Genomic DNA, 25,650 nt, shown 5'->3' on the forward strand with positions numbered 1-25,650 from the left:
CTGAGATCATTTACGTTATTGGAGAATACATCTCATTTTTAAAAGTACAGTGAAGAGTCATTATTTTTTTAAAGCAGTAAACCTGAAAAATCAGCGATGCCCTCGCGGGGATTCGCACTTCGGATCATCAGACTGCCAGGCGGACGTGCTTCCAGTTAATTTACTAACTTCACGAGGACAAACGCTAAGGAAGGAGAAGATTCCTTACATTCTCCCATACTAAACGGGCGATTGGAGAGGTGGAAATCTTGGACGGGGACGAATTATTATTATCTACCATATTTCATGCGACATTTGTGAGTGACTATTGAAAATATTTGGAGAAAGAAACGCGAGGAAACAAGAGACGCCTTGGTCGGGATTCGAACTCCAAACCTTAAGGTTCCTAGCTTCCAAATCCACCACGAATACAAGTTGTAAAGAAGGAGAAATTTTTTTGCAGCGTAGGTTTTTAGCAGTAGAATCCAAATAATGAAATAACAAACTGCCAGTTTCAAAGAGGTCTTAGCAGATATAGAAATTTTATGTATGAAATATTCCACATAATATCTCGGAGAAATCATTTACTTCATGCATTAGTTGCCTGAACAAGAACGGATCAGTCGCATGTTTTTACAATACTGTTTAATATTACTAGCAGTATCATCAACAGACTATCCAGTAAATTTCTTAGCGAGTACAGCTTCAAGACGTCGCCCACTGATTACATTCCCCCTTGCAACAGCTTGCTATCGATCATTTTATAACAAGACATATTTTTTTTTCTAGTGGGAAAAGAAGGCTTTAGTTACAATGACTGTTTACCAGTACAGCTTTTGTGTGTATTGCATTAAGTCATAAAAACAAGGAAGCTCGACTACGTTAGTCTCACAGTAACATTCACCCTGGAGCTAAGTAATATTCACACAGACGAATCTGGGTGTTCTCTACACTGTGACTCTTGACATGTCACGTCTGGAGAGTGTAAAGAACATGATACAACCAGAACAGTATTTTCAAAAGGGAAAAAGTCTCTCTTATCTGATGTTTCTAGTTTAGGCGAGAATCTCTTGAGGACCCACACTTTCTTCCAAGTGTCCTTACTGGACCACTGAATGCTCTGGTGTATCGGGGATCAGTATGTAACAGCATATGCATGTTATTTTAATTTATGGTAATGCCGAATCATATATAGCAGTTATAATCAATAACCAATCAATATTTGGAGATGCACATTTTAGCAAGAACTGGCCAACTTGATCATCAAACCTCAGTTCAATTAAATTTTTGTGTTCTTAACCCTTTCACTCCGAATCAGTGGCGTAGCGAGCATAACTGGCGCCCGGGGCAAAATACTTTTTGGCGCCCCCTCAAAAAAAAAGAACACTTACAGTAATATATTGTATAGAATATCTTCGTAATAAGAAGATAATGCAAATAAAAATAAAACGCTGAATCTGAGATAAAAAAACATATTAAGAATAATCATTACCTAACTACATTAGCATTGGATTGGGAATTGTGTAGCCTCTACAAACCATATATAATCGTTTTTTCGTACAACTTTATGCAGACTGTGAGTGGCAACCGTAAGAAACGAAAATAATCGTAGAATGATGTCGTTTAAAAAAGAACGTTTGTAAAAGGTGAATAAAAAATTGTATTTCTTTCAAAATTAGTAGTGTAAAATCATTCTTAAAGCAGAAAAATAATGTTTATGTTTGTGAAAAATTGTATCTTTCAAATATTTACCGACGTAAGTTATTATTTTGTGTATATTTTATTTTTATCTTTGAATAATGCGTGCTGAATTTCATTTTTTGACTTGTTTGTAACTGCGCGATTTTTTAGTAGTTAGGTTCTGGCAACAACAAAATACCTAAGTCTATTCTATTCTTTTTACTTCCTTGTATGAAGTAAAAAGGAAGTATTGTAATCGCGAAAAGTTTCAGGCAGCATATTTCAACGAAAATATCCATTTTGACCGCTATCGAATGCAATTTAATGATGTTTTTGCATGATATCTGTACGTAAGGACAGAATAAAAGACTCGTTTCTTCCAAAAAAATTATAAAACTGCTTTAAAATAAATTCTGAAGAGAATTTTTCGTGGCGTCTGTACGAACGTATGTACGTATGTATCTCGCATAACTCAAAAACGAGTAGCCTAAGAACCTTGAAATTTTGTATATAGGACTGCTGTAACATGTAAATGTGCACCTCGTATTTTGGTTGCAATCGGCCGCACCAAACGTATATAAATATATTTATATATATATCCACTCTGTTACTCGCCTCAGTGATCTCAGTTTCTTTACTCTTATATGTTTGTAAATTGTACATTTTTTGCTTTAAAAATGATTGAATTATGTTGTTTTTATCTTCCGGTTAAGGTTTTTATGCCTTTAGTAAATCTGTATGCAATATTTTTAGAATTATCAACAATTTTTAAGTTGTTTAAGTGCCGCTAAGCCATTTTTTTTTTTTTTTTTTTTTTTTTATAGCGGCCATTGATTATTTACATTTGAAACAGCAGACTAGTGGATTTGCTGCCTATCTAGAGAAACTTAGCTTCGCAACAACAAAGATAACGCCTTCATTTATTATTGCCAATTAAATCATGCTTAATCCTTTCCGAAATGTTTTCGAGGAAATAAGTGTTTAAGATTTACTTCGTAATTTTTAATATAGATATTTTGAGATTTTATCTATTTTTGCCTTCTCGCGAGGCGAGAACTGAATTAACTGAATGAGAAATACTCAATCGTCTGTGAAAAACTGTTTCTTTTTTGTTTTGTTTGCTTAATTTCTTTTATACATCATCCTAGCTTTATTATAGTATTTGAATAGAACATGTGGCAACGATTAGATAATTCTATTCTTTAAATGATATAAATTTTGTGCATTATGAGTTATAATATGAACGAAACAAAATACTGTTATGTGAATCTAGCGCCAGAGTTTCGCTATGGTAAACAAATACTAGAGTGAATTTTAAAGAATGCATTTATTCTATTGCGGTTTATGTGCTGTAGGCGAAGTAGATTGAATTAAATCCAATAAGTTTAAATGAAATGCAAGAAAAAATGCGCATAATTTAATATTCCGTACAAGGAAGTCGTGGTGTGCACATCAGATTTCTTGAGTTGTAAGAAGAAAATGCATCTTTTTTGTGATATTTAAAGATGCACATATTGAGTTTCGATGTGCTTACGTCTAATAAATGTGTTTTATTAAACAACTTGAGTTCTTTAATAAATCGTTATTGACTTTGGAGTATTTTTGAGAGGCAATTATTTGTCAATGATGTAGCAAACCGCTACAAATATATCTGTGCCGGCGAAAAAAGCAGACATATGATGATCTAGAATTATTAAACGTTATTATTTATTCTGCATACAACTGTTTTTAAAAAAGTACAATTTTAAACAATTAAAAGTTTTATATGTATTATAGATAAGTTGATATATTTATTAATAATAATATAATATTATATACAATGAGAATATAATATTTCTAAAGAGAATATAATACTACTGAGAATATAATATTTTACTGAGAATTAATTAGTATTACTAATAATGTGTAATTAATTAGTATTACTAATAATTAGTATTAATAATTAATTGTAGTTTAAAAATTATTATTTTTAAATATATTTTCCAGAAATCAATCAAACTAAAAACTGAAATTTTCCGGAAAATCTTGTTTGGAGACCATTTGGCGCCCCTCTGCGAGCGGCGCCCGGGGCATCATACACCCCCTTGCCCCCCCTTCGCTACGCCACTGCTCCGAATTTAAAAAAAAATACTCCGTTTTCTATCCAAGTGAAGAAAATATGTCATAAATAAGGTAAATTTAGCATTCGGGATATTTTTGACAAAAGGTTTTCAAGCCGTGCCAGCCGTAGTTTAATGGTGGGCTACATATGTCCCACACGTAAGGATCGATTTACTATAAGCACACCTATTATTTTAGTGTATTACGTGAAATAGATTTTACATCGTATGGTACAGGGTAAAGCATTCTTTACATAAACCAACATTACACATTGGGCAACTCATATTTATTCGTTTCTCTATGTTCATTTGTGTACAACAAGCATAGTCGCGTCTTGATTTTCCAGCTATTGGAATATGATGCCCAACATTCAGGAGGTTCTAAATAGCAGCAGTAATTTTTAAACTTTTAGTGGGACATATAATGTCCCAATAGTAGTCAAAGGGTTAACAAGAACAGTTAATAAACTGGAAAAGTAGTTCACGCATGCATAAGCTCTTCTCTCGACTAAAATAAGTAATAGCTTGGCCGATAGCATAGGAAGGAGATATGGGACTGAAGTTCAGGAGGGATATCTTCTGCATAATAATTTATATTTGTGTTATTGTTAGAAAAATGTATTGTCTATTGATCACTTCTAATTTTTGTGAAACTTTTTCAAAATTTTTTTCAGAATTGCAAAATATAAAGTCACTTGAATGTGCAATAAATTATTATGTTATTTTTTGTATCTTATTTATTTGAACAAATATGGCGTGAAAACTGTTTCCTCAATAAATTTTGAAACGTTATGTAAATATAAAATCAGTTTTACATAGACGTGTTGCCATTTATAGTTCACTGTTTATATTTTAGCTTAAGACCTAAAGACATAAATTTGTTCGGTTGCTTTAAAATGCTTGAAAAATGCCAGCATATTGCAGCAGTTTTCAATTATTATAAGATAAGTGAATAACTATTCATACTTTCAGCATCAATTGCCCAGCTTGCTCTTGGTCACAGTAGAAAGTATTCAGAACTATGATAATGCCATACTTCTTTCTATTAATATACTAAATGAGAGTAATTGCTTCTAATGATAAAACTCTTTATACTATTCAAAAAATTGGTTTTCTGATTTGGGCGGGGGCTATAGTTTGTGGAATTGATAGAAATATTATTGAGATTTAAAATTTCAGGTAATTTGAAGAGGTGATGGTTACAAATATGACATATTTTTAATATACTTTAACTTTGGTATCTGAATTTACTAGATGTCACATTTTTACCCTTAATCATTGCGCTTTCTGGTTTAAGTTCTTTTAAGACATGCGTATTTTAAGTAATTCGAAATTCATTTCCTGGGTTCTTTTAGATTGAGTTTAATTAGAATTGTAAGAAAATCTCTGATACAAAGCTAAAAATCGCATGCTGGGATTTTTGATTCTGCGACCATTTAGCTTATTGTACTTTTACATTTAATGCAAAAAAATGGTTAATTGTTTCAGATATTCATTCAAGGCAAAACAAGAAATTTGTACTATAACGCAATAAAATTAACCTTTTTTTTTTTTTTTTTTGTTATTTAAGTGACGCAAGTGTTCTCCCAAAACTCTTCATTATAAGACCCTATACGACGTTTTCTTTTTAACTGAGATAAAATAAAAGCAGAGAATTAAACACACAGTGAACTGTTTGCTAGAACTAGTAAGGCGGAACATGTAAACTTCGTAATAGCTGCTATGGGATGCATTTCTTGCAACCAGAAATATCAGTCTACACGTATGTAATTTAATTCTGAGTTTACGATTTCAAAGGCGTCGTTCTTCTGACATGGGTAATGTTCTCAATAAATCTTGCTCAGGGATCTGGCCCTAAAGTTCCATTAAATAAACAACAAGAGACATAACATTGTCTTGATGCAATGCCCGGGGGGAAATTATGCAGATTTTTTTCACAGCTTTTGCTCTGAATTGTATGTGTCATTACAGATAGGTACAAATGTTCCTAGTGTTCTGATAGAAATATGATGGTCATAATAAGGTTTCTAAAAAATCTATTCTTTCTACAGCGAAGGTTATAAAAGCTATCTGGTTATTGAACAAGTGCATAATAGTTTTTGATCGATATAATTTAAATAATTGTAGTTAATGTTTTTTAAATCCATAATGAAGTCATCATATGCCAAACGCATTGGGTACGTTTATACGTGAAATATGCTAAATTTAGTCAAAAGTATACTTTAGCAATTTTATAATTTTATCGTCAAAAAATTTATCTGTTGAAATCTATGCGAATAGAAACGAAGTTCTTCCCACCCTTATAAAAAAAAAATAAAATTCGTTTATTACGAACGATTCGTTTAGCTGTGTTGAGTAAAATTTATTAATAATATAAGATATTATCTCTGTGACTTAAACAAAAAGCAAGTCTGACGTGTCGTGAATCAGCTAAGTATGAATAGGATTTTTCAAGTAAAATATAATAAAATCCTAGCAGAATAGGACATAAAAATACGGTTGGTATACTGGTAGGACCTGTTTCCTACATGCAATAAATACCTACCTAAAAGTAAATATATCTGCCTAAAAGTAATTATATTTACAAGTAAGATCGATAATTGTTTTCTCCTGATAACTTACTTTAAAAGAAATGAACAAAATAAGGTATAAAAACTTTCAGTTTTAAGTTTCAGCCGCCCAACCAGTATAGTGGTTAGCATCGCTGACTGCCGTGCCGAAGGTACCGGGTTCGAATCCCGGAGAAGGCATGGGTGTTTGTAAAAGTATAGTGTCGGTGCGGCAAGGCGGCACTCTGAATAAGCGGAGAGCCGAAAGTTCTCTCGTGTGGTTTTTTGGGAGAGGATATAAATTTCCTGTAGAAAAACTAAATGTAATGGAGTTCAGACTTTTTAAGAATGTTTTCCAAATTCTCACAAGCAGCCAAATCTTAGCAAAGACACAGAATTTCTGAATATAATGCTTCGCGCGCCGCCCAACCGGTATAGTGGTTAGAGTCGCTGACTGCCGTGCTCAAGGGCCGTGGTTCGGATCCCGGAGAAGGCATGAATGCTTGTAAATGTAAAGTGTCCTTGTGGCATGAGGGCACTCTAAATATGCGACGAGACGAATGTCCTCTCGAGAGATTGGCATTAAGGGAAGAGGGGTGGGAGATCCTTGGACCCGTCCCTACCGGGGTGCTCTCCTTCAAAATTGGGGGCGGAACTGACCAAAATTGCATTGTCACCTGTAAGATGCTCAGGGCTCTTGCCAACGACAGGCGTAAACTAGCGCTCCTTGCCACGAGGTATTTCGTGGGATTGGGCTGATGTTGTGGTCAGACAAGTGAGCATAAGTAACAGCAGTAGTTTTAAGTTTCTTCAAAAGTTTTATGCCGCCTTTTTAGTCCAAAGGGGCAGCTTTGGACCAAAAGTTTTTTTTTTTTTTTTTTTTTTTTTCATAACAATCATAAAATTTCATAAAAATGGAAGTTAATTATATTTTTTCGGCCTTATAGAATAAAAATAGAATAAAATGCTCACTTATTTCCATATTATGCAGAGGCAAAACTGCAAGCGAAATTGTAAAATCGGAATAGGGTAAAGGCCATGTTGCTTACAAACTTGAAAATTATTCTATCTACTGGCTTGCTTTTCTGTAAAAAGTCAGAAACAGAAAACTTATGTGATTATTATTAATTATTCATCTCCAAGCTGTGATCATTCGCATATCAGGGGGGAATTGGTGATGGCGCCAGTCATTGGCTAAAGATGTTGAGCAGTGTCTTTGGTATTGTGAACTTAATCGGCTGGATCCCAAACTTGATTAAGAACTTCCGAGGAATGGAATCCGAGGATTTGTAATACATTTTTCGTTATCATCAACCTTTCGAAAGGAGTTTTAAATCAACAGACTTTGAATAACGCGAATATATTAGTCAACTTTATTCGAGCTTTATTTAGTACCTTATTTGAGATTTGAACCCGATTCTATCGCAGTTGCCCCAGCCTCTCTTAACTTCTATATAAATCTAGACAATTTTTAACAGGATTTTGAAATCAGAACTTGCTCACTTACATTTTTTAAATTCAACTTAATCTCTAGTGATTACAATACACAGGCAGCGAATTTATTCATTGTAATTAAACAGTGTTGATTGTTCGTTCTTATTACTTCGTTACAAAAGAAATCTCACGAATAAGTCTGAGTTATCAATTTGATCGAAATTTGTAAACACAACGATATTAAACAGTTGCTTACAAATGCCCAACGTAATTATAGTGGAGCCTCTTTACTTTTTGTTATCAGATGCGTATATATATATATAGTATATATATATAGGGAAATGATAATTTTCGATAGTCTGTTTATCTACTTGTCCAGACTTAAGCATGAGAGGCGCAAACTACTGGAAGAATTAGTTAATGCTATATATTATTTACTGTAGCTGTACCTAAATAGTTTATTTTATCTAAACATTTAATTCCATGTGATGCATGAATTCAATTCTCCCTCAGACTCAATATGATATTTGCTTAATTGAAATTACAGTCCAGTATTTAATTCCTGCGAAACACTGCTTTTATCAAGAAATCCCTTCGCCTAAACTTATAAGAATTATCTATCGAAAATGATCTGGTTTCATTTTACCATATTATTTGTACATATAGACTACCATGATCATATGATTAATAATACGTGAGGTGCATATATCTATGTACGCATGTATGTATGCATAACCCTCCTAAGTAATGCTGATAGCAGACAGTTCAAGCTCTATATAGTATATTTTATATCTGAAAGTGGGATGATCAAAGCTTATGACAATATGACACACTCGGTGACTGGTGGGCCAATGAGTTGGAATGCCACTGAATTGCCTTTATCTTCTGAAAAATAGGTTTTATTAAAATTCATTATACTATTTTGAGAGTGTGTATTAGTGATCAAGTCTCATTTATTGTAATTATCCTAACATGTACAGATTCTTGTACGTTGAACTTGAAAGAACCTACATTAAGTTTAAAAAGCGAGCATCTTGTGCATGGTTTATGTCACTGTAGTTAAAGATCTGTCTCCTGTTTTTGAAATGTTACACTGATATATTTTAACGTGCGTATTATATTTTAATCGAACTTTTTAAAACCTTAGTCGAAACTTTCGAAACTTAAGGAGTGTGAAAATTAACTCTGCATATATTAACGTGACCTGGCAACTTATATCAAGAATTTTTTGCATGTTTTGATATCATTCTTGTAATGTTGCGTGATTGTAATGTTTTTAAAATAAAATGGATTTTTAAAAGTTCCAGTTATTTCTACTTTATTAAAAAGTGTTTTTTAAACTATCAGATTTTGATAGTTGATTTCTTATTGCTTGCTCCTAAACGTCCCCCTTTGGCCATTAATCAAAAACGCCTTCTTCCGTATCTACTTCTATCACTAGTGTAAACCGCAAATATGGAAGACATATTTTTACATTAACTATTACAATAAGAATTTAGTTTTGAAGTATACACAATTACACAGAAGTGAAAACTCCATTCTGATATCAACGTGACAACGTGTAGTTTTTTAGCACTGGAATGGTTTCAACTAATTTTGTATTCACTTCTTTATCGTTTTAAAACTTTTTCATAGTAGATCCGTTAGAGCAGCGGTCGTCAACCTTCAGAACTTCATGGACCTCTACATATATAATTTTATATTTGGCGGAACACTAATATGAATTTAAAAAAAAGTAAATACATTTATGCAATAATAATCAACAAACTACTCATATTTCGTTCACATTAAAAAATTACATGACAAGTACAAAAATCTTACCTTCTTGTACAGAAAGCTTCACGTTTCGATATCACTGAAAAGGAACTTCAGGAAAAGCAAGAACACCGCCAAACGCAAAGCAATATCAATAAACTGACAGTGTTATGTCGCCAATTTTTAATTATTGTAAACATATAATAATCATCGCGTACTCAGCAATGGCGCCATCGATCAACAGTTAGAAAAAAACAATAACGGAAACTTCCAGTGATGCAATTATAAACAAGAATGCTGATGGTTCTCATAAAAATCCATCAAGATGCTTATTGACATGGAGACAAACTGTGTTATTAACGACCACAATACCATATAGTTGTAATTCAAAAGGAAAGAGAATTTCAGTTCGCGCTATTACAGATAACAGCAGCATTTTCACTTTCAAATGTCGCTAGATACACCTGCAAAAATGGCTAAAAAGTCGCTAAATTCAGAAGGAATTTCGCTAAAAGTAGTAGCTAAAATTTTAAAAAAAAGTATAATTCATATTCCATAATAGGTTTTGTTACTCTTCATTTTTTAAACTAAATCTTCATAAAAATATAAATAATGTCCCAATTTTTCTGCGGACCATCAAAACGTTTTCACGAACCACCAGTGGTCAGTGGACCATCGATTGGCGACCGCTGCTTTAGAGACATTGACTAAAGGAAAGCCGCTGTATGAAATTAGACTTCAGAAACGCGTTGTTTTATTTTCCTCATTATTTGTGGCATCAAAAGGAAAACGTAAAAGGGAACATGTTAAAATACTAGAAGAGGGAAAAAATACGACACTAATTTAATGATGACGGATCAGCTATTTAAAAATGCACGACGATGCGAAAAGGCTACATAAATATGATAAATACATGGCCTATGTTTTGGTACGTTAAAAGGGAAGAATATGCACTTTAGACAAAGTGATCAATCTTGTCAATATATGTACATAATTTAATATTATAAATACCTGTAAATAAGCAAAAATGATCGATAAAAATAAAAAACGAGAGATCGAATTACTCAAACTGTAGTCAGATATTACTTTAAAATTTAAAAATGCAAATTTACGTTCTGTACATCAAATTATAAATCAACTTAACTTATCAAACACAATCCGACCATCCAATTTTCTTCTTATGAAAAAAAAAAGAGTTTATGCTGCAAATAGAAAAATAATAAAACTTTATTGCTAAAGAAAGCAGAATTGCACACTAATAATATTACAAACTGTGCCAGCAGGTGAAGTTACTGTTCTTCCCATTACATACGAAAATTTAAGGCGCAATTATATTTCTTAAATGAAAATTGCGGGAGTGAAACTTAAATAGGATCTTATAGTTCATAACACTAAGGCTGTTGTACAAAAACAGAGCTATAAATATATTAGCCGCGGTTAAAAAAAAAAAATGAGAAAATACGTATTTTAGAGAAATAACTAAAATGTTTGTATAGTAGCTTTGTACGAATTTCATAAACCTCAGCTTTTGCGTGTGACATAACATTTATCTTTCAATATATTTAAGCTTCCTTGCGAGATATAAGAAAAGATTACTCTGGAATTTTGAAGCTTGGCTTGATAAGCTTTCAAGCCAAGCTTCAAAAATTCTAGACTTATTCGTAAATGATAAACAGTTTACCGAAACAAAATAAACATTCAGCTGAATATTAAAATCCTTCTATTGTTATCCCAAGAGAAAAAAAAATACCAAACATATACCGGAATATTTTAAAGCCTTTATTTCATAAATGTTACTTTTTTGTAATCTTCGCCTTAGAATGTAATAGTAATTGCATTATGGTTCTCTCTTTGTAGGTGATCTGGAACCAGTGTATGTTGACGGCAACTCTTTCAAGCAAACATCTTTTATGTGTAACCCGTGCAACTTGTAAGAATTTTAAGCTTTTTAATGTTGTGTAATTTAACTTTTAAAAAAAATTATGGTTATCTTCCACTCTCTTACAGTTTTACTAAAATGTATGCAAATTTAGTGTTTTTTCACTGGAAAAGTTGGCTTTGTTTCCAAAAGTAATTAAAGAATTAATTGTCTTGAGAATGCATGTATTCATGAGTTTCATACTTTTATTTGTATTTTATTTTCATGAACTTTCGTAAACTTGTTTTTAAGAACTATTTATCTAGGTAAATTATTGCATAAAATTATCGCATAAAATAATACACCCTTTATGAAGTCTTTGGAATGTATCAATGCGTCGAAATGAGTTTTAATAATTTAAAAAAATAAAAATAACATATAGACAATAAAAAGTTAAGCATTAAAACCATATTAAAATAATCTAAAATTAAATATAAAAAAAACAAGAAAGGGGATATTTGTTATGATCTTATTTCATATTGCGTTTTCAAGCATAAAATAAATAAAATTAATTAAAATTTGCTTAAGAGTTTCATCCGTTTTTCTTCGAAAAATCACTTAGTTAATTTTATAAATTACTTAAGTAAAAATGTTCAAGTTCTTTGGATTTTGCTCTTAAGAACCGTGTGTAATAAAAGAGAAATTATTTACACTTTACTGTGTTATGTTTTCTGAATCATCATTTCATGACGTAAATTTATAATGCGTGCAATTACGAGTAAAAATGCGTGTGTTAAAAGATCCTAAAATGGAACGTTACGGGGTTGAGGAGGAACTATCTTATTTGAAAAATTTTATTTTGATGCAAACAGCATATGATTTATAGCAAAGATCGGCAAACAGGATAGGCTTGAGTTAGATTTGTTTTGTATGAGAAAGCACTCTAGGACTAACTGCCTAAAGAAGGAATGCATTTAAGGAGGGGATTCTAATAGAAACTGGCTTATATCTATGCCATATACTGAGAAAATTATGAAAGCCCTATTTAGGCATAAAATCCTATGAACACGAATCGAAATACCTATGTTCAGTAATCTTATGATGGGTCTATGAGATGGAGTGCCATTGTATTTTTGCTTTCCACCTTGCTTACAGGTTGCCTTGCGTACAGGTGGTGCGTTGCCTTCCACCTCGTCTATCCGGTAAACTGAACATCCTTCGTTAAATATGAGCTGTTGGAGCGTTTTGCTGTTTGTTTTCTTATCTTCTTGGCTTGCCAAGAGTCATTTTGAAACCAAAGATTGCTGTTGGATGACACCGTGGTCCACTTTTTCCAGCTCCCTCGTGTTCATCGGATGTGCCACTGAATATAACGGCTCCATAACTGCACAAAGACTGGGCGCCAGAGACCATCTGGGGGAACAGTAAATAGTTTCTGGCAACGTTTCGAAATTTTATAGTCTGGCTTACTTCAAATGCGCATGCACTATCAATTCTTCTGTTGCATAACCGAGTCGTAACAGTTATTCAATCAAGGCAGGGTTTTGAAAGCTCTTATCTTTCGTATTATTTCTATTTCAATATCTAGCAGTCTGTTCAAGGGAGGAAAAAATTAATCATATGTAAAATAAAAATGAAATTTAAATTTCGTAAAGCTTTTTAAAGTGTATTTACAGTTTCAGAAAAGGACCTAAATTACGTAACCTCCGCATTCTTCTGTAAATCTCTTCTCGTGCCTTTATGTTTAGAACTCTATTCTATGTACCTGTGACCCATCATTTTTAATTTAGATATTAATGTGAGTTTATTAAATATTAATAAGATTTAGTAATGTTTAAATCGTCCCGATGCAGAGAGGGGAAAATAATCTTGTTTCAAATAGATGTTAAGGGGTCTTTTAATCCGTACCGTTAAGGGGAATCCAATTCCGACGAGTTCCCCCTTTTGAGAAGAAAACATTTCCGAGTAACCTAAGAACCTATTAATTTATAAGCAGGAGAAGTTTATATCGTCCTAGGTTTAAAAAAAAAGAAGGGAAAAAAGTGGATGCAAATATGGTCCACAGGGGGAGAATCTTTAGGCATCATTTTAAGCTTATCTTGTTTCTGTCGAATCCCAGACAACAACAATAGCAACAATAAAAAATAAATAAAAGGATGCTAATATATCCTACCATTTCATATGCAACGTGCACTTTATTTTTTAAGGCGCTTTTGTGTTGTCTTTTGAGCTTAAATCCGTTTCTGGACCAACATATTTCATAAGAGTAGGTTATTCAAAAAAAAAAAAAAAAGAAAATATTAAGAAAAGAAAACTTAACAGCGCTTTCAGTTTGGAAAGAGTCCAAAGATTTTGAGTTAATATATGTTTTTATAAATACGAAAAACCTGTTTTTTAGGCATTAAAAATGAGTTTAACTATGCACTTGTTGGAGCTGTGTATTCATTTAATGGCAGAATGGGCTATTTTGTGAAAGGTATTCGCACGTTTTAATGTGTGGTTTACAGCAAACAGCGACAAAATTGTTGTTTTAGATTCTGATGCGTTGATAATGGGCTAAAAAATGAAAATAATGTGCGCGCTTATTCTCTGAAAATTTAAACGAGTCCTTAACACATTCCCACCCACTCTGCAATTTCATTTAAAATATAGTTAAGATATTTTATTATTTTATTCGTGCTTTCTTTGTGTTTTTATTTATTTATGATTATTTTTTGAAGTAATTTATTCCGAAAACATAGCTAAGCGAAGAGCTGAAAAATTTGACGGCAAGCCTTAAAGCGTGTAGAATGCCTCGGTCCGTAAATGTATCCTCAGAACAAAACAAAACAAAAAAAAAAGTTTGTAAACTGAATTCTCTTTTAACAAAGCAACTATAACGATGCTTTATTTTTTATGATTTCGTAAACAACGCATGAAAATCGCATTTTAAGAAAGGTCTGGTTTTATTTTTAAACGCCATATTGTATAGCCGGTGGGTAAAAACTAGATTAAACATTTCTCGGGACAAAATTTGAACCGCTTTTCTTTCAATTATTTTAGTGCGTAGAGGTTTCGAATTCGCATATGTAATAGCAAAGATAATAACATGCACCGACAGGATTTATTATGCAGTAAATAAATATTTTTTGCTATCCTGTAAGGAATTTCTCTGTGTAATGATTTAAATAAAAAAAATATTTTTTTTTCTTCTTCTTTAACCAAGAAACGAACTACATGATATAATTATTCATATTTCGTGAACAAAAATTTCCATTTTACAGAGTACAGATAGCATTTCTGCAGTTTTTTTTTTTTTTTTTTTTTTTTGAAAGGCTTACTTTATTGGGAGTGAGAAAAGTCTCTTTGGAGGCGGGGGTAGTCTAACTCATTCATGGTGAAGATAAGCTGAAAAAAAATAACCCTATATAATTTTTTAGTATGCTTCGACAGTAATGTTAATTATTTAATAATATCGGAATAGCTATTATTTAATTCTTTGCCGTTTAGTTTATTTACTATAAGTTACTGAGTAATATTACCGGGTAAGTTAAAAGGGAATGTCCTGTTATAAAATATTTAATCAACATATATTTACCTAACATACATCAAACTAAACTTTCACCATCTAAATTTTTTGTTACGTATTGCATATGTTCTATCCAGACTCTTCTGTCACGTGACACACATCCAGTCTAACCCATTTCATTCCGCACAAGTTGAAGCATATCCGATATGGCTGACGCAACCTCACGTCACGGATACTGCGGATTTTTAGTTAATCAATGTCGGACCTCATTAGCGGTACAAAACAATTATTTTAATATTCTTCCACAAAGGAGAGCAACAAACAAGGACTGGATGTCCGGCGAATATAAAAGCCTGGCGAAGAATGCTTTGTCATTTTCTTCTTTGGACTGGATATGTATCATGTCACAAAAGGCTTCCACATGAAATATATCTAACATGTGACAAGAAATTTCGGGAATTAAAATTTAATTTCAGGTAAATACTTGTATGTGCCTCGTACTTGTTTTTAGCCTGTAAATATTTGTAACAAGATAACTGTTGCTGATTTACCCTGTATTTTAAATGACTTATTAAAAAGGTAAAACTCTGCTAAAAATAGTACTAACTTCGTCGTTCATCATTTCAATACTAAGTTTGAAAAATATTCAGTATTATTTTTATGTATCATATTCACCTTTAAACTACTTTGTTTAAGGGAAGATTTATTGTTTTTATGGTATTCCTTGCCAAAAATAAATTGTATTTTCCAAGAATACAATGTTTTACATTTTAAGTTTTATATTCATTTAAAAAAATAAGTTAAAAAGTGATTATTTCTGTAGCTTTTATAGCTGAATGACGGTTGATTAGCGCGTAAAAATAATATGCAGGTCTTTACTTAAAGTAATTATGGTTTTATCCTGTCAGTTTTCATTTGCATTCATATTTGCCGCGGCGCCGAGCAAGAGTGGCGGTAGTCTAAGTTCTTCCCTGTATCACTACTTGTGAGTACATTTTATAAATATTCACTCTCATGTCCCAATCTAGAATTATTTTAGGTTACATGAAAGCGCTATTTTAACAGCAAAAATTCAGTATAAATAGCCAAATGTCCAAGAATTCAAGCTAAATGCCTATGCCTTGAAGGTTACTCTGTCTTGCAGTCCATGCTTGCTATTAAGTCTTCATGAAAAGACTACGGCACTCCTTTGTCCTCGTTTCCTGTGATGTGTGGGTAGTTCTTATGTTTGTTGGCTAAGACTACTGAATTGTGATGCTATGGACTTCTGTGTTAAGGAATTTAGTTTATGGACTCAGGTTTGTTTCAAGTCATAGACAATCCCTTTCTGCGTCTTAATTTTCCCCTGTCTAATATATTTATCAATACATTTTTGTATTCCACGAGTTACTTCAGCAATGAAAAAAGTATTCATTTTTTAAAGGAAACACATTGTTAAATCGAAAGATAAATTAATACACATGATTTTATCTGTGGATATTTAATAAATTCAGTTGTTCACAGCTACACTAAGCTGTTTTAACGCGTCCATTTTACTTATTTGCATCTATTTTATTGATATATTCAAAAATAGAAGATCTTAATAACACTGTGACACCGCGTGAATAATTGCTTAGCAGATAAACGATTCTTCTTTCATGTGTAATGACGACAGATCTGTATCTTCAAACAAATCTGCATTATTTTATGCTTTCCGTCTTTTTGATTTTTTGTTCTACTGAATGTCTATCTACTTTACCACTTGTTAAAAAGAATCTGTCACTTTGAGTAATGAAGTTTCTCTAGGGCTATTTTTCATACGGCATCAAATAAGTGAGGATAAGGTTGGAAAATTTGTTAGGTGGCGTGCAAATAATGATGGAATGTTGTACTTTGACCACCACAAGCGCGTGGGGTAGCATAAGTATCTGCTGGAACTTCAAGGGCGATGGCTTAGGTGCATTTAACTTTTGACAGACAGTGTATCTTGAAGATAAGTTGCACAATTTGTTTTTCCTTTGCTGAACCTGCAGTCGTACAGAAGTATTCACGAAAACAAAATGCAAAACGTGATACTATTGCGCAATGTTAATCAACAGCAATTATTTTAAATCGGGTATATTGTGCTTCTATTTAATTTATTGAAAACTACATATAAATCTACGAGTCAGTCCTGTTTAAGATTACTACAAAATGTAGTAATGGTTGCTTTGAAAGAATTTTATTGGCTGAAATTTCAGTTGGTATTGATGTTCAAAGCAGAGCTTTCGAAACATGTATATTTATGCATGTGCATTTGCTCTAGTTTAAAATTTAAAAACTAATCACGTAAAATTTATTTGCTTAAAATTCAAACTCAATCAGCTTCTTGCAGAGCTCCTTCAAAGTAAGTGTTGCGTAAGTATAAGCATTAAAAAATTAGTAAAAAAGAATTATGTTGCATTCAAATAATTATTATGCAAAAGTATATTACGTCAGTTTGCTGTCAAATTAACGGCGCATAAGAATAGCTATCTAAGTGGAGCTGTTTTAAGTGGGTTTTTATTTAGGATGCAACAACAACAATTTAAAGAAAAAAAAGCATGAAAAGAATAAATAAATTTAGTAATGATCATATCTACGTTCAAGAAAGGAGCTTGATTTTAAAATAGGAAAAAGGGATGTATAACAAAGAAAGCATGTAGTAAATATACCTTTTAGTTTTTAAAGTTTTTTAAAAAAAATAAGCGGTCATTTGTAAAAAAAAAAAAAAAAAAAAAAAAAAAAAAATATCAGGATATTTCGATGAAAGTGAAAATTCAAAAAACTTAATAGTTTTAGCACGAAAAGTACGAAAATGACTCATTTTTCTCTTTCAGTGTATGTTTCGCTGTGTCATATAAAGTTAATAAAAAATTTTATGTCCAAAACTTCCATTTTTACTTACCAATTTTTAGTCAATAATTCGGTATTTGGTTTTAGATTTAAATGGATTTTAGACGCATAAATTTTCAGCTTCAGCCCGAAGCTTTGAAATATGTAACTACATTTTAAACCGAAAGAATAGTATGAGAAAAATAGAGAACAAACGAAATTGTTCTAAAAAAACTCTTTCATTGTAAATATATATATATAAAATAAAATTGAAGGTCAGATTATGTTATATATAAAATACAAACCTGAGTGTCAGATTGTGTTCTCTGTTATTCGATCATTTTTAACACTTTTTTTTAAAAGTTAGCTATTACTGTTAATTTTACGTACAGACGTTTTTAATGCTAAGTAACTATACAAAAGCTTGTGAGTCAGACTGCTTAGCTTTCTGTTTTATTTTATATGAAACATATGCAATTAACTTTGCCCAGCTCCATGTTATACGCAATACTGTTTCGTTGACATATTTCGTTTGGACATCTTTCGATGTGTCACGAAAAAGTATGATTTTTTTTGCAGATTCTTGCTTGCATTGTTGACAGGAAAGGGTTACCTTGAAATTCCAGCTTAAAGGTAGCGGTAGTGGACATATTGGACCTTTAAAAAATTACTAAATAAGAGCTTGAAACATTTTTGAGCATTTTTTAACTAGAGCAGTTTGGTGTATTAAACTTCAAAAATTCGTCAAGATCTCAGTTTTGAATTCCATTAACTATTTGAAGTCAAGATATACCCAATACTGTATCAGTATCTGATCCAGGTGTTATTTTTCTATTTTAATTTTTTAGTTTTTTTTAAGTATACATCTAAATTGCAAAACTTAGATCTGAGACTTCTACGATGAAACTACTATAGCCTGTATATTTTGAATTGTATCTGTTGTCCACAGTAGACATTAAGCAAAGGTGATAAATCGTCAGAGATAACTTCTGAAGATTAGCATTAGGTGCAATTTGTTAAGCGCCTTAATTGCTATAAGTTATAGAATTATCTATATTAACTTATTAAAGCAAAAGAAACATTTTACGGACTGCATGTTTCCCTCAATCGAGACTATGTAAAATGCTAAATTTGGTTTACAGAACCCACGGTAATGGAACTGCTTTCGTAGAGTTCCTGTACTTTATTTTAAGCTTTTTAATTAGAAGTACAGTTCTAGAATCGATATGCCCCACCAGTGGGCGAATGATTAAAACTTCTGAATACTGGTAATTCAATGGTTCGATCCCAGGCGAAGGGGCTGACTGCATAGCTAGTTTTCGTGCTCTTTCCTATGTATAACATAAGTACGAGCCAGTTTCTCTTAGAAAGTTCTCCCCGAAGGCATCTCTCCTCGTAAGCAAATAGCCCTCATGTCTTTGCTATATTCAAATAACCTAATATAACCTAGGACCGAAATTTAAAGAAAAAGCCAATGTTGCTATCCTTTTCGAACATTTAATGCTTGTACATAAAATGCAATGAAATTGATTGAAAGTAGGCAAAGAGAAGAATGTAAGTCAATTTTCAAAATTTGGCCGTTATTTTTCATCAGATTAAAATCGAGACCGTTATTTAATTGTTATAATAATGAATACTAATATACTGATTAATGAGCTATATTCTTTGATTTGTTTCAACGAAATAAAATTGTATTTATAAATGAATACAATAATATAAAAAGAAGCCAAAACGAAACTGTGGAGTATGTGTCAGTATTGATTTAATTAACTGCTGTAGTAGTAAAAGTAGTCTTGATTTACTGGAACTCAGAAATGAAATACCACTCGTTAAAGTTATACTTTTTCTCTTAATTAATGAAGCAGAGCTAATAAGTAATTACATATTAAATAAAAAATACTTAAGTAATTTCCCATTTCATATCCATAATTTAAAAACAAATAAAAGTTAAAATTACGAAATGTGTTTAATGATGAATCTCGCATTGAACGAGCTACTATTGAATCTCCTTTATCTTACAAAGATATATTTCTGTTTTATTAATCAGTGTGGCATAATAATTTATTTTAAGTTTTGAAAAATGTTTTTATTTTATAATTAACTTTAAGCTATTCCACCGATGTGTAGTCTTCGGTATAAAATTGTAAATCAAGATGGATGCAGAAAACTATCAATTACTAAGAAATAACTACTATCGTTAGAGTTTCAAAATTTGTATTTAACTGAGGAAATTTTTTTTATTCTATCTAACAACTTTCTCTTGCTTTATCATCCAAATTAAATTTTAGTAAACAACTTTTTTCTATTTCTTAACATCTTTCAAAGTTATATATTTCTTAATTTTACTTCAGAGCAGATGAAATTATTTTAGTGCTGTATATCTCTAAATGCATAGAAAACACCATAACGCATTTAGTTTTACTTCACTAACTTAAATCTAAATTTCTGTTTTCAGAATATGAAATTTAAGATAACTGGATAATATCAAAAATACCTGATATGAAAAACTAATTCACTAAATATATGTTAACCGTTTGGGGAACTGGTATTTTTCCTTCCTTTGTTTATTTTTTTAATGAAGCGGGAAAAAATATCAATTTGTCTAATCGATGATGCTTTCCAGTCGACAAAGTTCATCTAAAATAACAAGTTTACGTTTTAATTTCACAGAAAAATATGCTTTGTATTAAGTGATTTAAATTTCAATACACATTCTCTCTTTTGTAACAAATCTTAATTAAATTTCAGGAATGTAACAAAATGTTAACTAAACCTCAGATACAATGTTATAATTACTTATCGTTATAATTACTTATCCCAGAACAATACTTCCCCCCCCCCTTTTTTTTTTTTTTTTTTTTCTTCTTATAACAAACACGTTCTCTCAAACAAACAGCCTCTCCAAACAACTCTAACTATAGTTCAATGCTTCGGAAGATATTCTTCTTCCCCCTTTCAACATTTTTGTTTCCCATATAGAAAGGTCCAGAATGAAAAAAATAAATAAATAAACAGTTTTTCCGGAGACCTCTACTTTTTGTTTGTTTTCAGCTTTCTGTTATCTTTCTTTTCTCTCTCCCCCTCTCTCAACCAGTGTACACCAAAAATATCATTTTGAGTATGTTTTTACGAGGATCGTACTTCACAAAGAAGAGTTTCTTAATACTTTTTTTCCCCTATATAACAAGAGTTTCCAGATTGAATCAATTTTCAAGTATTGATCATTTCGATCCAACATCCTCCAGTGTAGCAAAGGATAAGCTTTCGATAATATGTTTGAAATTGTTCTCTTACAGTTAAGCTGTCATTGCTGTTTGCCGAATTTGTTTCGAGATTCTGTATTGTACGGTAACTCTATCTTTTCAGAAATAAGATTTTTTGACATATGTATGTTAGCTTTCAAACTGCAAAAGGCTTCTTATTAGGTGTGATTTTGAAGGTCTATGGTTCGAAGGCATGTTTAAAATTCATAATTTTTCTCATTTTATTTTTTATAAATAAATAAATAAATTACTTTTAATAAATGCAGAAATTTATATTCTTGTAATTGCCGAAAATTCTTGTATTTTCTTCGGCGTTAGGAGTATTCAGAATCATGGTCTAACATAATTTTGCTTGCAGTGTTATACTGGTGAATGAGTTAGATTTTATTTTAATAAACCAGTAGTTTCTTTTCGCCATCGACAGAACGGCTAGCCTACTAGGTTAGGTGCTCTTCAGCCTCTTGGATCCCGTCGATGGAATTTAAAAAAAAGTAAATAAATAAAATAAAAACTGGAGCTTAATACCATGTTCTCCGGTTATTGACTATGTACAGTGATGAATAGTGAAAGAAGGACCAGAAAATGGAAAGAAAGTGCATGGTGGGGAGTAAGGGTATTAACTTTTTCCTCTTATTTTCTCTTGCTTCATTTTCAACTCATCTGAACTCAGTGTTATAAAGGTGAAGTAGAAAGTAACAGATTAGCAGTTACGCCTGCTAATGGTTGGCAATTGACGACAGTTTTCAAATATCATCCTTTTAAGTTAGGTTAAGGTATTTGAAAAAAGGAAAGCACACGAGGGTTATTTGCCTAAGGAAAAGGATGCCTTCTTGGAGAACTTTCTAAGAGAAACTGGCTCGTATTCGCGTTACACATAGGTAAAATCACCGAAACCAACCATATGACAGCCCGCTTCCTGAAACACAGTGCGTGACTAACTCCCAGTATTCAGAGGTCTGGTATGACTCAGGAACTGGTATGGCTATTTTTAAGTGGAGAAAAAGAGTGAAGTTGCCTTTAGAATGCTGACTTTGGCATAAGTGAAGTTTAAAGGTTTAAATTTGGTAAGAATTCTAGGAATATTGTTGTCCTTGATTTGCGTTAGGTTAGAAATTTAATGCTTCTGTGTTGTTACGTGCGTACGGTTTGCAAAGGGTTAAATGCAGGTAGAACCGATGATAGCTTGATGCAATTTAATTTCCCGAAAGAAACCTCTTTACCCTTCTTGACCTTTTCATAAAAGTACTACTACAGCTTTCCTCAGTTTGACAGAGCACAATCGGTAATTACCGCTTCAAACTACTAAGAATGTTGAACACAAGGCAGTGTAAAAGACTTCAGTTGCTTAAGCTCGCACAGTGATCTCTCAGTACACTGAGCTAAATTCTGAATTGAACTGAAAACTGATGCTGTAGTTTTCCCCCCATCCGCCAAAAATTTGCAGTACTTTCGATTTCTCGAAATTGCTGGAAGGCATGTATAGTTACATAGGTCCAAATACAGTTACAGTTACATAGGGGGACAAAGAAGTTACGTCGGACCCAAATGTTACCAAATGATCGCCAAGTTTGACGAATTTTGGCTGTTTCTCAACAGATTTCGCGACAAAAATTAGTCGCCAAAAGCGTCGCCTACTTGGCCGTATCTCGCCAAATTGGCGAATGAGCCATTTACCTCAATGCTAAAGGGACTTTCCCTAAAACCTTATTTTTCTGAAAATGCTTCGAATTTTTTAAGCCTTTTATGTTACATTATACAAGAGATACTACAATTTACATGTAATTTCAGTAAAATTATTTACATATATATAAAATTCGTAACTGTATTGTCGATCTGAAGCGATTTTTGTCAGCTCTGCAGATCATAAGTAGTCCTCTGACTAACGTTTTTTCTCATTTGCATTTTACAGAATGTATCAGTACCAACAATAGAATACCAACAGAATTATGTAGAAGTATTTTAAATTTGCGTTTTTTATTTTCATTGGTAGTCTCGGTTTTGGGCGTGGACAAAAACCTGTCATTATCCAGTACGTTAAAGCCTTCAAATAAGATTTAAAGATTAAAATTTAGATTACTTTTCGGCTAGAACTAACTCTGCAAGTGAGCTGATGTTATCTACAAATATGCACATCTATATATTTTGCTGTCTAATTTAATTTTAAACAAATTTTATCTTTTCGTTTTCCGCAATGAATGCTAAGAATAAACAGAAAGAAACAGTTATAAAACTAAAATAATCAATAAAAGTATAGTATAGCTACAAAATCAAGGTAAAGGAAAGAAAAGGCTAGTATTTAAAATAAATAAATGAATAGAAAAAGGAAAATTTAGAAAAACTTTAGGATCAATTTTAAGATACTTAAGTATCTAAATTAAGAACAAAGTTTTGAAAAGCAGAAAAATTCTCTACAGTCCTTAAATTTTCAAATAAATTGGTTACCAAAATACAGACACGTCCTTTCAAGCTTCTTGAAGAATTTTCCAATGCTGGCACATGATGAAAACGCTCTAGAAGAAATGTGGTTATTATGAAACTCAGTCGAACTAATCTAAATGGTGAGGAATTATCATCCACCTGCATATTAATTCGAGTTTTACTGTTAAGGGTATTGGATTTTATGTAAGATAGAAACGTGAAAATCAACTGTACTTTCATCTAAATTTGAACCATGAATCTTCCATTTGCTAGATGGATGTGCTTAACCACTGACACCATGACAGCTCATACAGGAGAATGGGATAATTCCTTGCAAATAAACAGGAAAAAGTGATGGTGCCTCGAGAATTACAAACCTTATAACAATATTAATGTAAGATTGCAGTAACCTAGATAATGTGAATAGCTGAGATTTTCATTTTGCGTTCTAGTCTTGGAATATCTGAGAAGTTGATTTGAATTTAGAGTCCAGAGCTTTCACAGCTACAAGGAAATCCCACTCGTATTAAGACTACTATTTATTTATATGCATATATTTCGCTTTCTTGCAGAAGCATAGTTGTAAGCTAGTAATCTAACCGTATCATGGTTCCTTCACTGTTACTTTCAAATTATTTACGCCTGGAATTTGTCAGCTGCAGCTACATTAAATTAAACAGAGTAGTCTCCCCATCTCCAGTATGTGGCCTTCAAATTAATATTCGTACTTTTAATAACACAATTAAAGCCTGCTTGTTTGAGAGTAAGTAGTTTCATTCCCAAGCTAAAGGGAGATTATTTAGGACTTCAGTTTGCACATTTTCTAGTTGAAATTTAATTGGTAATATATATGATATTATTTTATGCTGTTATATTTTTTGCGCTGTAGTCCAAATTTTTTTTATTTCTTTTAGTTCATAAAAAATGGATGAAGGTATACCTGTGAATGTACAAATAAAGCAATAAGGGGGGAAAAGAATTGCTTCAAAATGCATGTAAAAATATTTTCAGTATTTATTATGCATCAACATAAAACTAATTTAATATAAAGCTAGAAATTAGTTATACTAATGAGTGAAAATTAGGCACGCCTTGTACACTCGTGTGCAAACATTGAGGGAATTCGCAAATTATGTCTATTTTTGCGAAAAGTATTGAACCCACGGTACTAATTATGCCGTCTAAGAATTATGCAAACATTCGAATCCAATACATAAGCGTACACGTGCATGTCTGCGGAGCTGTGATTGTGAGGAGTTTTCCACGATTTGTGTGCTTGTACACCTTCACGACATTCACTCTGTTTCTCGCGAGAGTTGCGTAAATTTTACAAAGTAGCAGGTAATATGAGTAGCCACGAACGTATGGATGACGAAATGAGATGGAAATTTTTCGATAGACTGGAAGCAGGCCAATCACAAGCGCAGGTACCTACGCCCAGTGTCGTCTGCAGCTTGTGGAAACAGTTTCAAGGCATTGGATCCATATCGAGAAGACTTAGCCAAGGTCGATCAAGATTCACGACAAAATGAGGATCATTATTTTTGCACTTTAGCTCGGCGGCATAGAACTGCTACAGTTTCATAGCTGTCACATGAACTCTATGCTGCCATTGGAACCGAGTTTCATGGTCTGCAGTTGCCCGAAGGCTTCATGAGATAGGGCTGTATGCCAGAAGACCCGCTGTTTGACTTCCGCTCACTGCAGCACACAAGAGAGAGCATTTAGCGTGCAAGGTTTAGCATACCTTGGAACAACTTGCGCCTTGGGCCAGACTTCAGCTGGAGCATCGTGTTTTTTGTAGATGAATCGAGATTCAGCCTGGATACTGAGTGTCGGCGTACGTGTATCTGGAAAGAGTCTAGAACACGATAACATTGGGCATATATTTAGGCAGACATTACGTGGGATAGCCGCAAACCCCTGTATGTGTTTGACAAAGGTTCTCTGACTCCTATGAGGTCTAAAGACGAGATCATAGAGCCCTATGTTCAACTTTTCAGGGGGGCAGTTGGTCCTGGGTTCTTGTTAATGTAAGCCAGTGCTCGTCCACATAGGGCTCAGCTGGTCGAGGATCATCTGTAAAGTGACTTTATTTCCCCACTAATTGGCCAGCCAGATCGCCTGACTTTAACCTTACACAGCATGTCTGTGACGCTGTTATGAAGGCAATGTCATCTCGCCATCTCTCTCCGAAAACGATCAGAGTTTAAAAAACTGCCTTGCTGCACAAGTGGGATCGACTGCCACAGGAACTCTTCAGATGGCTCTTGTC

At 32.6% G+C, this 25,650-nt stretch overlaps 1 pseudogene across 11 annotated transcripts in view; it reads left to right on the forward strand.

Moving 5' to 3' along the window:
- The window catches only part of LOC118194988 (toll-like receptor Tollo pseudogene), a 549,242-nt pseudogene that overhangs the window by 238,448 nt on the left and 285,144 nt on the right, over positions 1–25,650 (forward strand). For all 11 annotated transcript variants that reach the window (XR_015039118.1, XR_015039121.1, XR_015039127.1 and 8 more), the window contains one exon: positions 11,354–11,426. The product of XR_015039118.1 is annotated as a toll-like receptor Tollo pseudogene, transcript variant X1 (transcript). The remainder of the gene's footprint in view (positions 1–11,353; positions 11,427–25,650) is intronic.

This window comes from Stegodyphus dumicola, chromosome X2 (assembly GCF_044657685.1).
Source record: "Stegodyphus dumicola isolate Sdum_Otavi_A_Nest chromosome X2, ASM4465768v1".
Lineage (NCBI taxonomy): Eukaryota > Metazoa > Arthropoda > Arachnida > Araneae > Eresidae > Stegodyphus > Stegodyphus dumicola.